Source organism: Corapipo altera, unplaced genomic scaffold (genome assembly GCF_003945725.1).
Source record: "Corapipo altera isolate COAL_440 unplaced genomic scaffold, ASM394572v1 65, whole genome shotgun sequence".
NCBI classification, from domain to species: domain Eukaryota; kingdom Metazoa; phylum Chordata; class Aves; order Passeriformes; family Pipridae; genus Corapipo; species Corapipo altera.
Genome location: NW_020884891.1, coordinates 3,684,757 through 3,696,749, shown reverse-complemented (window position 1 = coordinate 3,696,749; position 11,993 = coordinate 3,684,757). Strand labels below are relative to the sequence as shown.

The window sequence follows — 11,993 nt, the reverse complement described above, 5'->3', positions numbered from 1 at the left end:
GGTGTAATTTAGTTACAATTAAATTATAATATTAAAATTAATTGAATGCCTAATATTGAGTTTTGTGCCATAATCCATGAGGTTCACTTATTCTCAGTTTTATCATAAAGAGTAATTTGACAAATGCTTCCTCTTAATTAAAAGACACGTTTCAAAACCAAAGCCTGCCTTCCCTTGTTTCCTTCTGCACAGTTTACAAATCCATGCTTTCCAGCACAAACAGACAATCCCAACAGTCCTTTCCCCAAGAGCACTGTAACACTTGCACCATTTCACCTCCTTCCTCTAAATCGAATGCTTCAAGTATCCTTTGCTTCAGAGCGAATTTATACTCCACAAACTACTCAATCTTTAGTGACAGCAGATATAATCGGGTCAATTCTTGCAAAGACAGTGTCACAAACAACTTTTGATGTGTGGCACCAGAGGTGAGAACATCCAGCACGTTCCCTGCTCCTCAGTAATGGCCCAGTCAATGCTTCGATTGACTGCAGGCACCTGTCCTCCAGAGCCAAAGCTGAAGGGCTGCATCCAGCTAACCCAGGCATTCTTAGTGCAGCCAAGATCAGCACATAACTTCATGTTTTAAAGGCTTTGTGCTTTTTAGTATCATTTTTACGGCAAGTGATTTGTCCAGAAGTTCCACCAAGTGTTTTCTAAAGAACTGTTGATTTTTCTGCTTTCTTGTAGTTTTAAAAAAAAATAAATTGTGCTGTGACTATATGAGATTAAGCAGGAGGGGGAATTAGAGTCAAGATGGCTTGAAAAACAATATATAAGAAATAAAAATCTGGCAAATACGGAAGCTGTTCCCAGAACAAAATCAATTCTCTATTCTTTGCAAGTAACGACTCGCATCAGCCATAACATCGATTTCATGAGCACATTCAAATCCATAAGGCACCAATACAGCTGCCTTTATCACAGCCATTATCTCGATTTTATTTTCAATTTTATCAGTTTTATACCGGGTACCAAAGGGACTATTAATCTTGTAATCCTGAAAATATAGTGAAACAGTTTTTAAGCTTAATTCAACCAGGGAGGGAGGAGTGGAATCTATACTGACCCCAGTATCCTTGCAGTTATTAACTTTACATTCGAGAGTTAACCTGGAAATCAACCACTAAAACAGTCTGAATAATAAACATTAGCAAATATTTTAGGTTATGGTTGCGATAGTTTAATCATTTGATATTATGGTCAGAAAGGAGAACACATTTTTGCTTGAAATTAAGAACTTGAATTGCTATAATATTTTTATGCAGTTGGATGGGGACACAAACAACACCAAAGGAAATGCTAGAAGTGCAAAGTAAATGAGGATAATGCAAATGGTCATTTTGTTTGTAAAAAGAACAGCAGCTGGTAAGAAAATAGGCAACATAACATGAAGTTTAACTGTTTTCAGCAATTTGAAAATAGAGCAGAAGTTACTTTTTGTCTGAAATTTAAAAGTGCAGTGAAATTCAGCACACAATGACAAACGAGAAGTCTTAACCTTTGTGATTAACACGGATGGGAAGAGTTTTCAGTAATTCTGTTCTGTAAAATTAAGTTCAGAAAACATTAGATTAGGTGCATACTGACTTGTAAAGTATAAGGGAATTCTACCCAAGCAAGAAGGCCGCATCCTGTAGCTGTGCTTCCCATAAGTAACTTCTATATTCACAATCAATTGTCAAAAAAGTTGTAGAATATGCAATTTTGTTCACTCTTTTTTTGCCTAGCCCAAGCAAATGTACAAGTTTCTGTTCATACAATTTATGAAGTTGTTGTTCTGCAAGACAAACTTAACGAGATGACAGAACAGGAAACATAAAAATAGACTATAATAAAATATCTGCATTTCCTTCCATAAACTCGTTTATTAGAGATTTACTACTTCAGTCATGTGTAGAGGAGGCAACATGAATTCCTTTTACTTTCAGAGAAAATCATGTAAATTTCTTAAAACTCTTGCAAGGTTTTAATTTATGAAAGTATAAATTCTACTTGCAGCAAAAGCCATTCCTTTAAAATAATTTCAAAACACACATACTAAACAGCCTGTCCTACTGTAGGTTGGGGCTCACAAGAAAAAGGCTTGTTCAATTTGCCCATCATTCCACATGAAAATTAGGTATCTTAGTAGAACTAGTCTAAAAAATCTACATGAAAGGTAGCATTTGGTCTTCAGTGGCACACAAATACTGTGCAAAGACTATTACTGGGAAAGCCTCTCTCTAGCAGCCAATTCAATATTACTTCATTTAATATTGCAGCAGAAGAGAGCAATCAACTAAATCCAATACACAAATATCTGATTTCAAGGTAGGAACCATGAGGTGAATACAGAAGATAAGGAAAAAGAATGAAAAACCCCAATCCAGCAGCAACAACCAGAAAAAAATCTGTCCATAACCCCCAGACACTCTGGGATGTGCACACCCAAAAAAATAAAGCAGCCTAGAGGATGCCTGGACATTTATTTCCTTGTTTTAGAAGAAAAGATAAAATATTAGCTACATTTTAAAAGTAAAACAAATAAATAGCTGTGAACAACCCACCTCATCACCCTCACAATTTTGCAGGTAAATGAAGACCCCCAACCACAGTGAAAAGGTCAGTATTTAAGAAATGGGAAAGTTTGAGAAGCCAAAAGAGAGTCAAATTTCCTGACACAGGGAATAGTGGAGACAGATGGTATAAGTGAGTTTAGAAAAGGATTATTTGGATTCCTATGCAACAGGTTCATAAACATATCAAAAGAAACAGGTAAGGATGTAACACTTAATATGTCTCTCAGAATATGTGCAGGAGGTAGGGGAAACAGCCTGGAGGAAGTGCAGTGTTCTCCCCACACCATGTGTCTAAAAAAACTACATAAACCCCCAAACCTATATATGGTCCATCTTCAGAGCCAAAAGGAGTTAAAAAAGGCAGCAAGATTTCTCAGTCTGTACCAGACTGTGTCAAACTGGCCCCTAGTTGAGTCCTATGAAAAGGTTGACTTGCAGAGAGCACCTGCAGCTCTAAGGTGGAAAGAAATACAGCATCTTTAATGTGTGTACCTCAAACCACTGTGCAAAAAAGGATTTGAGACAAAGAAAGAAATCCAATACCAGAAGTTACACATGTGTTTCAGCTTCACTCCTTGTCACACAGAATCAGTATAACATACAGAACTAATATGAATAAGGTGAAGATGAAGTGATGTGTATTAATATATTGTCCAGATTATTTTTCATGTCAGTAGAAGACTAATATAGGTATGCAGATCTATCAATATTCTTTCTGCACAAGTACTGGATGAAACTCTGTTAATCATGCATCATTAGATCTGTGACTGATTAAAAGATTATTTTGTATATTATTATTTATTTAAAACAGAAATTCACAGTCACTGAAGAGATGACACAATGTTATTCTGACGTGAAAGGTGATAATAATTTCCTTCGCTTTATTATTTTCCCCATATTAATTCCCCCTCTACAAAAAAAACAATCCTATCCACTTATTTTGGAGAAAGTAGTTGCACAGTCTGCACGCTAAGGAAGGCTTAGAGAGCGTCTGCTTTAGTCCTAGAAAAATGCTCCAAGCAGTTAATCTCCTGTTGATGTTGAACACTAGTTGGTCCCTGTAGTCAAGCTAAGCATTTTGTATTTACAATAATACAGCAACAGTACCAAAGGACAGACTAATCCTTTCTAAAATAAGATTGCATCGGACTAAGAGTCCTCCCTACAAAAAGAGCTGAAATGATACGTTTTGATTAGGTGCAGTATCTCTTGCATAAGAAATTTAAAGGGTCTCTGATCATGATGCAGAACTGGCATGGCCATGTCCATGGTTAGCAAAAACTCTAAAGTGAGAGCCAACAATATAAATTACTTCAGTAAGCAAAAGCAAGTCAGTATGAAGCAAATGAACTTGTGGATTTTTAAGTCTAGACAGTGTTTGTACCATAACTGCATTCTGAGCATACTAATGACTATTTATTTCTTACTGCCTGAGGGCAGATGGAAGTAGTCTTTCACAAAAGACTGAGAAGCAGTTTGAGGGGAAATGGGTGAGCAAGTACATAATCTTCAGGAATTACAATCATTGATTACTCAATTCATACTAAGTAAGTTTCTATTTATGAAGACAATAAATGTTCTGCTGGAGTTGGGTGAGCAGTGCTGTTGCAGCCTAATTGAGGACTGGAAGCAGCTCAGTGTATGTGCACCTCAGAGCATGCCTATGTATTATATGTGTGTGCACATATATGTACATGTACTGGAATAAATACACCTCACAGGTATACATTTATAGATGTACTTTTGAGTGATACAGGTGGTCCATGGTAACTCTTACATGTATGTGTAAGTACATACATTTGTGTGTGTATACACAGACACACACATCTGTGAGAGATACTGTGATATACCTGTATCATGCAAAACAACTCACATTTGAAGCTTCATGGTTGAACAGTTTCCAGATTCAAAAGGAGTACAGCTCCCTTAGCATGTTTTTACTCAAGTATTTAACATGGAAAAAAAATAAATTGGAGATAGCACAAGCATTATTTCCTTTATCAGAAAAAAGGTCTTTGCTACATGTCAGTGTGACAGACTTAAACAAATTTCAACAGTAAAAATAATTCTACATTGAAATGCTTTCACCAGGAAGGACACTGAACTTAATCATTAGAACTTCTAAAGAACAAACCAGAAGAACAGTCAAGACTGGTGAGATCAAACTGAACCTATTACTAATAACAAGTAAACACTCCTGTTTTGAGCTAAACATCTGTTTGTAAACAAAACTTAGGGCAGAAGTAAAGAAGTATTGAAAAGTACATAATTAGGCCAACAGTATCTAAATTTCAACGCAGAAAACCAACTATGGTAAAAGAAATTATTGTTAAGTTCATAAGCTGAAATGTTACAAATGCTTTTGGGGTGGAGGTTTAAACACTTTGGGGTCAAAGGAAAAAACGGAGATTATCTTAACTAGCTTGGGCACTTGGTCATCCTTCTCTTCCAAAAAATGGGAAAGCTTTCTGACACCAGGTACTTGTGATTAACAACCAAAACATCATGCACAATAGACTATTTAACCCTGTGCATCTTACACAGAGTTTTCCCTGCACCTTTTAAAGTTCAGGAATAAGAGTAGATCTGCCCAAATGACAATGTTTTGTTTATATATTATGACCATGTCCTGTAATGTAACTTGAAGAAGCTTCACAACAGAATTTTTAACAGATAGATTTCCCACACAGATGTGCATCTGCACTTCATTTGCATGCTAAGATTTCCTTCCCCAGTAGAATCTCTGCATTTTCGTTGCCCTCTCACAGCACTGCTATGGAGCAGTAAAGGAAGGCAAGACTCCACTATGCTTCACCTTTTTAGACTGCAACAGTAACTTCATTACCTTAGTTAAACAAAGATAAAGCAATTGTACACTGATTTCATTGTCCTGTCCATTTGCAAGCAGAGGTGAACCACAATTTTAATGTAAAAGCACTTTGTAACAAGTCCAGACCCAAGTAACTCTTGGTTTAAAGTTTAATGAGAGATTCAGTCAAAGGCATTAATTATCTCTCAGTCCGAGATGATGTTTAACGAGTCATGTATGTGCAGCAGCTCTACATTGCAATATTCTTCTCCATCTTTACAGAGAAGAGAAAGATACGTATCAATCCCCACCCAAAACAAAATCTCAACTGCAATCAAAACCTAAAATCATCACAGTTTGTGATGATCACAAACACACATTACAAATGTTTACAAAAGACATACAAATGACATTTTTGTATGTCTTATCACAGAAAAAAAAATACATATATCTGATACAATTCAAGAAAAGGATGGCACTGAGATTTTAAACACACATCTGGTGAAGAACTGCACCACACAAGCTAAAATGTTAAAACCCACATTTCGGGTATAAATGATCAACAGATTTTCAGCTTCCCAGAACAATGATACCAGCCATCTAAAGTGAGGAAATTTAATTTAAATATTACACACACTGAAGTGTAAATGCCATTAATAAGTTTGCCTTGGCAAGTGAGACCGTGGGAAGATCTACAAAAAAAAAAACAAACAACCAAAACCAAAACCATTGTTTGTTAGGTCAAAAATCAGAAATGTCATAAGCAGCATGTCTTCTCTCCTCTGCATCTGGGAAATCACAAACAGTGCTCATGATCCCAAAACACTCAATATATCCACAGAGTAAAAAGAAATTTCTGTGTGTAACTTATTTTAATATCAATGTAAGCACAGAACTGGGCTCTGGTTTAGAGTATCAATCCGCTTGTCTCAGCTCCAGCAATTGTGTGCCCATGTTTTAAGAACAAAAAAGGAATTTTGATGAACTATTAGGGCTAAGAATCACCTATAAGTGACAGGCAGCACACTAGGAGTGTCCAATGCCTTGCCAGTATCATTATCAGAATAAGGCAGTTGTAAAACTTCCTTTCCAAAGCACAACACAGAACAAAGCCATTGACCTCCTGAGTGATCCATTAGAACATCAAATCCCCTTCTTGCTTTGGACAGGTCTTATTACCCAACTCATTATTGATTCAAAATTGTTTTACTTAAAGTCAAATTTATTGTCATCAAAATATCAGTTTTCTGAAAACAAAAATATCTGAACCTGTAAGATTCCTTCTGGTTGAATCCTGACAACTGTTATACTCATTTTTGTGTCCTGCATAAATTCTGTGTGTGCCAACCCCTTGCTTTCCCTTGTCAACAGTAGCCTTTCCCCCAACTTCCCACATTTACCTCACTGAGTAAATTGTGAAAAGTAGCATGTTGTAGAATGTAAGTTTTCAGTTGAACTGACTTTTCATATTACAAATAAAATTGTTGAGTTAATTTTGAAAATAGAGCTTATAATCAGTATCTATTAATTGAGCATAAACTCCTGGCTATGGTATAAAGCAAACTGCAAGTGAGGCAAAGGGAACAAGTAAACAGAAAGCAAGGAATACAAAAAGGGGCAAAGCTGTTGTCGTACAACCTGCTGTTGTTACTAAAATCTCAAAGAAGGAGTTGAGCAACTTCATCCAACAGACTTTCCTTTACACTCTCAATTTGTGTCAGGAGCTTGGCCTTTCACACTACCTGAACTGAATCACTTGCAGAGGTGCAACAGCTTTCCCCACAGCAATGGAAGTGCAAACTAAACAACAGATAAGGAGGAAAAGAAAGAAGAAAGTGCTATTTTATAGCTTTCACCTCTCTCTAGTGGGTTGTACTAAGACATTCTCAATGGACTGCAGAACTTAAGAAGACATTTAAAGCTATCTTCAGTTTTGAATTGGTTTAACTACAGCCAGAAATTCTTAAATGCTTTCATTTCTTTAATAAGCAACAGCCCACGAGAGTCATTTGGACTATTCTTTCATTTTACCCTTGATATTTACACTTCAGGGAGAGAAGCAGAGCCTTAAAATGCAAGCTATACAAAAAGTTGCTTAATGAAGAATCCAACTTGTAGCTTCAATATGTAGCTTCAGAATTCAGAACTACCAGGATTCTGCACACCATTTATTACACTTTAGATGACAGCAACTAAAAAAAAATCCTCAAAACCTTCACAGAGTGGGAAAATTCACTAAGCAATTCTGCAGCGTGTAAGCCAATCCAGAATCCCACTGAGTCTCCAACAAGTTATCTTTCCAAAATTGCTCCTTGGAACTACAACACGAGAACTCTCTGAAGTTTCTGCTTCCCTGTCTCTCTTTCCCAACGCCTGTCGATGAACTAGAATACGTCTGTCGGGAAAGTTTTAATGAGCTGATGCACAACTACCACCAATATGGTGATGCTCAATGCAAATACAGGAGTGTCACAAGAGAAAAAGAGTCTTCAAGTATTTGATCCACCTGACTGTGTGTTTACTACAGTCAGAAAACCAGACAGAGTTCCTGACAGTCCAATGTTGCAATTTATGTGAATGAAAAGAGTGACAGAAGTCTCTGTACAGTGCAGGACTGACTTGTGATTATGCTGTAAAATGCCAACTTCAGATTATTAGGGAGAGAGAAGTCACAGATGCAGCATTAACTTTCTCATGCCAGAAGGCATTGTCTGTTTTATACCCACTAATGTGCCAGATTGGGCAAAATCTGTTTCAGCAATTTAAACTGTGCAAAGTGGAAAATGCTGCAGACCTCTTTGTTAAAATACTGTTTCTTCTACTGCAACAAGCTATAAAACTTTTGTTAGACAAAAAAAAATAGCTACTACTTATGATTATGTTTTAAATTGCTACACCTCAAACTGACAATGTCACAGAAAGTGTTAAAATATTGCCCTCATTCTAAACTTGTGGCATTAAATCACAGTGAACTACCTGTATAAAATTTTAAAATTAATATTTTATTACATTATCTGTACTAATATATTCAGTACAGACATATTTGCATTCCACAGTGCTTCTGATTGCTAATGTCCTTTCCAGAGAGATGCCTCAACCATCAGAACCATATGTTTGCAAATTAAAGAAATAAATTTCAGTGTCAACATGAGTGAGAAATCTGTGCTCCTGTTATTAGTACTTTTTTAGTCCACTACATAGACCTAATTCATCCCCCCAAGGCATCTTTCACACGATTTTACTCAGAATGACCTCTGCTTCTTCTAACAACTTTTTAAAATAATTAAGAAGTGGAATGCTTACAGAATTTGGTATGTTAAGTGCTGAAAAAAAAGCCCTCATTATTTCTGAGAGAGACTACTATGTATATTATATATATCTATTTATATATATATATAAAATATATACCACATTCACAATTAAGCCCAACTTGACATGACTCTACACAGTCCAGTAACTCCTATTCTTGGCAGACAAAGAAAGCAGGTAACAGGGACATCAAGAACTATTTAACTTTGGAGGAGTTGGATATGATGTTCAATGAAGGAAGATATAGTTACGTTTTATTTTTATGTTTTATTATTTACAGGCACAATGTTTAAGCCATGAACTGTGATTTAAAACTGTTGCTCTTAAAATCTGAATTTGTTATTATAAAATACATGGCTAATTTATTTTTATCACCTTAAAACCCTTTGGAGTGTCAAGCCCCTCAGAAAACATAAAAATGAAATAGGTAACACACAAAATTAAGTCAAAATATGTTTCTTTTCTAAGGAATTCCAAACTATACCTTTAACAACATGATTGTGTCTAGAAATCCCAGACATGTTATCTGACTTGTAAGGTACCTCCTAGTTTTGTTTTGAAATTGTTTTACTGAATCCCAAAAAGGGATGGGAATTTGTCAGGTATTTAATAAAAATCACAGATTATAAACTGGTAAGAGTAAAGACCATGAAAAGCAGCAACTGGAATAACAAGTGAACAAGGTAGAAACATGAAAAAAAGGCTTTGCATAGTCTCAAAGGGAACAAGAGGAAAGCACTGAAGACTGGGGGAAGATCACTGCCATCAAAGAATGCAGTTCCTCACAGTGTTGTGATTTTTTATTGGTTTTCCTCTCACAGCCTGCTACAAGTAAGAAAAAATTCTTTTCCAATGATCTCGATAGTTAATCAGTTTGACCTTTGCTTATACCTTCCACAATAAAACTATTTCCTAATTTATTTTTCCTTTTCATAAACCTCTAGGCTGATCTTCCATCTTTAAAAAGATCAAATATTTTATTATACGTAATATCAGATTATTGAAGATTTTAGTACATGCATGGGCAGTTCATCTAATCCCATTGACCTTTTCATATTAAAATCCAGTTTTATGTTTTATCTGCTATTTGTTAAAAAAAAAATAAATCAGCTGTTGCTCAGATGCTGGTTCTTTATTCTTACATGAAATGAAAGCCAAAGAGGACTTTTTTTTTATTTCAGTGGAATTGAGAATACGCACCCAAGATTTAAAAGAAGTTGAATGTGTTAAGTTTTGTATTTGGAATGTTAGGTACTGTTCAAACCACGAGGCTGCTTACTGACGAAAAAGTAAAAGTATACATCCTAAGTTATCAGACTGCCACCTGCTTAGCTCATATTTCTTTATTTAAAATTCATGCAGAGCTAATATTTGCTGGTAGATTTCCTTCTATTTTACGTATAACTAACTGTTACCAATGCCCTCGTATCCAGCCAATTTATTCCAAAAGAGTTTTCCCACAGGAAAAATAAACCTAACTGTCCATCCCCGAAACCACTGGTTTATAAAACACCAAACAATAAATAGGAAGTGAAAATCTCTTCCACGCAAAGCACGTGCACTTACAACACAGAAAAAACACCACATGTGAGAGAGCAGATGAACATTACAATTAACAAACCCCAAGAAGTACCATGGGGAACAGTTGAGGCGAGTTGCACAAATCAAGTTTATTCTGCCAAAAATCTGCTTTGCTACAGAAAGCAAAGAAGGGTTGAAAGGGAAGTTTTGGTCATTAAAATTGAACAGTAATTTATGCTCTGCTAGAAGTCAGTGCTGTTTATGGGAAATGTTATGAGCTTTTATCTTAGGGAATGAAACAAATGTAACTGCAATAAAATCTTTTTCATATTTATTCTAAGCATCAGGATTATTAGCAAATTTGCTCCTATTAATATGCTTTCTCTGTTTAGGATGCTACAGCTTAACCTAACTTTACTGACTCTTCTGGTTTAATTCCTGAAGTCAACTTACAGAACATCAGAGGCTTTGAATCAAACTATAAAAATCTCAAAGCTGCAAGGTCAAGTGTCAGCCACAGAAGAAAATTCATGAAAGATCATCAAAAGTGGCTGGTAAACCATAAGACTTTATCAAGAAAGGGAGAAAAAGATTTAACTTTAAAAAGTCACCTCCAAAGAAGAACTATCAAGTACTAGAAAACATTTTTGGAATTTAGATAAGATGCCAAACTGCTACTTGCATAAATACAATTAATGACTATGTAACTCCACCATAGAATGACAGATTATTTTGAGTTGGAAGTGACCCACAAGGATTATTGAGTCCAACTCCTGTCTCTGCACAGAACAACCCCAAGAACCACACCATGTGTCTGAGACTGTTCTCCAAATGCTTCTTGGACTCTGTCAGGTTTGGTGCTGCGACCACTGCCCTGGGGAGGGAGTCTGTTCAGTGCCCAACCACCCTCTGGGGGAAGAACCTTTGCCTAATATCCAACCAAAACTCCCCTTGACACAGCTTCATGCCTTCAAGGCCAGGTCCAACATTGTCCCCACAACAGTGCTCAGGGGGAATCAGCCTGGGTGCTGTTTAAACATGCATCTTTACTCATGTACATGATACATTCAGGGCTGTGATGTACAAGTTCTCTGTTCAGCCTCTATCCTGCATTAAAACACAAAACTGTCCTCAACCCTGTACAGGAAGATCAGTTCCATTTTGTCCATGCCAATGAAGAATTCAGCAGCAAAGAAAAAAGCAAGACATGGAGACATTTAATCAATGGGAATAAAGTTCGGTTTATATGCAGGAAAAAAAACAACCTGGAAAGGGACACAAAAAGTCTGAGAAACAGTAAAAAAATTGTATGATAAAGACACTCACATAAGACTGTGAAGAAGTCTGAGATGAAACAACAGCAAAGTTTGGTTGATTGATGAACTATTCCCCAAGTCCTTGGGGAAACAAGAGTTCTGCTCTCAGTAGGCAGAAGTTTGAGGTAGAAGAACACAAACTGAAAGCAAATGATGGCCTAATTAGAAGAGTGTCTATCTAACAGCTAATCACTGCACTGAAGAGAGACACTGATGATAACACTGAAAAAAGGAGACAAAAATCTGCAGACCTGGAGAGAGCTAGTGGAAATGTGTATCCAACTTCTTCTCAATTTTTGTTTCCTAAATATTCTTGTGCTCCCCCAAGTATTTATCTTCTGATGAATCATTAATGGTCAGTCAAAATAAAAGTTTGTGTTACCTTCATCAAGCACTATCACCTACATTCACCTCTGACAACTCAGCAACAAGTGTGCAAGGCAGTACAGTCTGTTCCACACTAAAAATGTCCAACAA

At 36.3% G+C, this 11,993-nt stretch overlaps 1 protein-coding gene across 1 annotated transcript in view; it reads right to left on the bottom strand.

Annotated features, from left to right (window-relative positions):
- The window catches only part of DIAPH2 (diaphanous related formin 2), a 199,070-nt gene that overhangs the window by 101,683 nt on the left and 85,394 nt on the right, over positions 1 to 11,993 (bottom strand).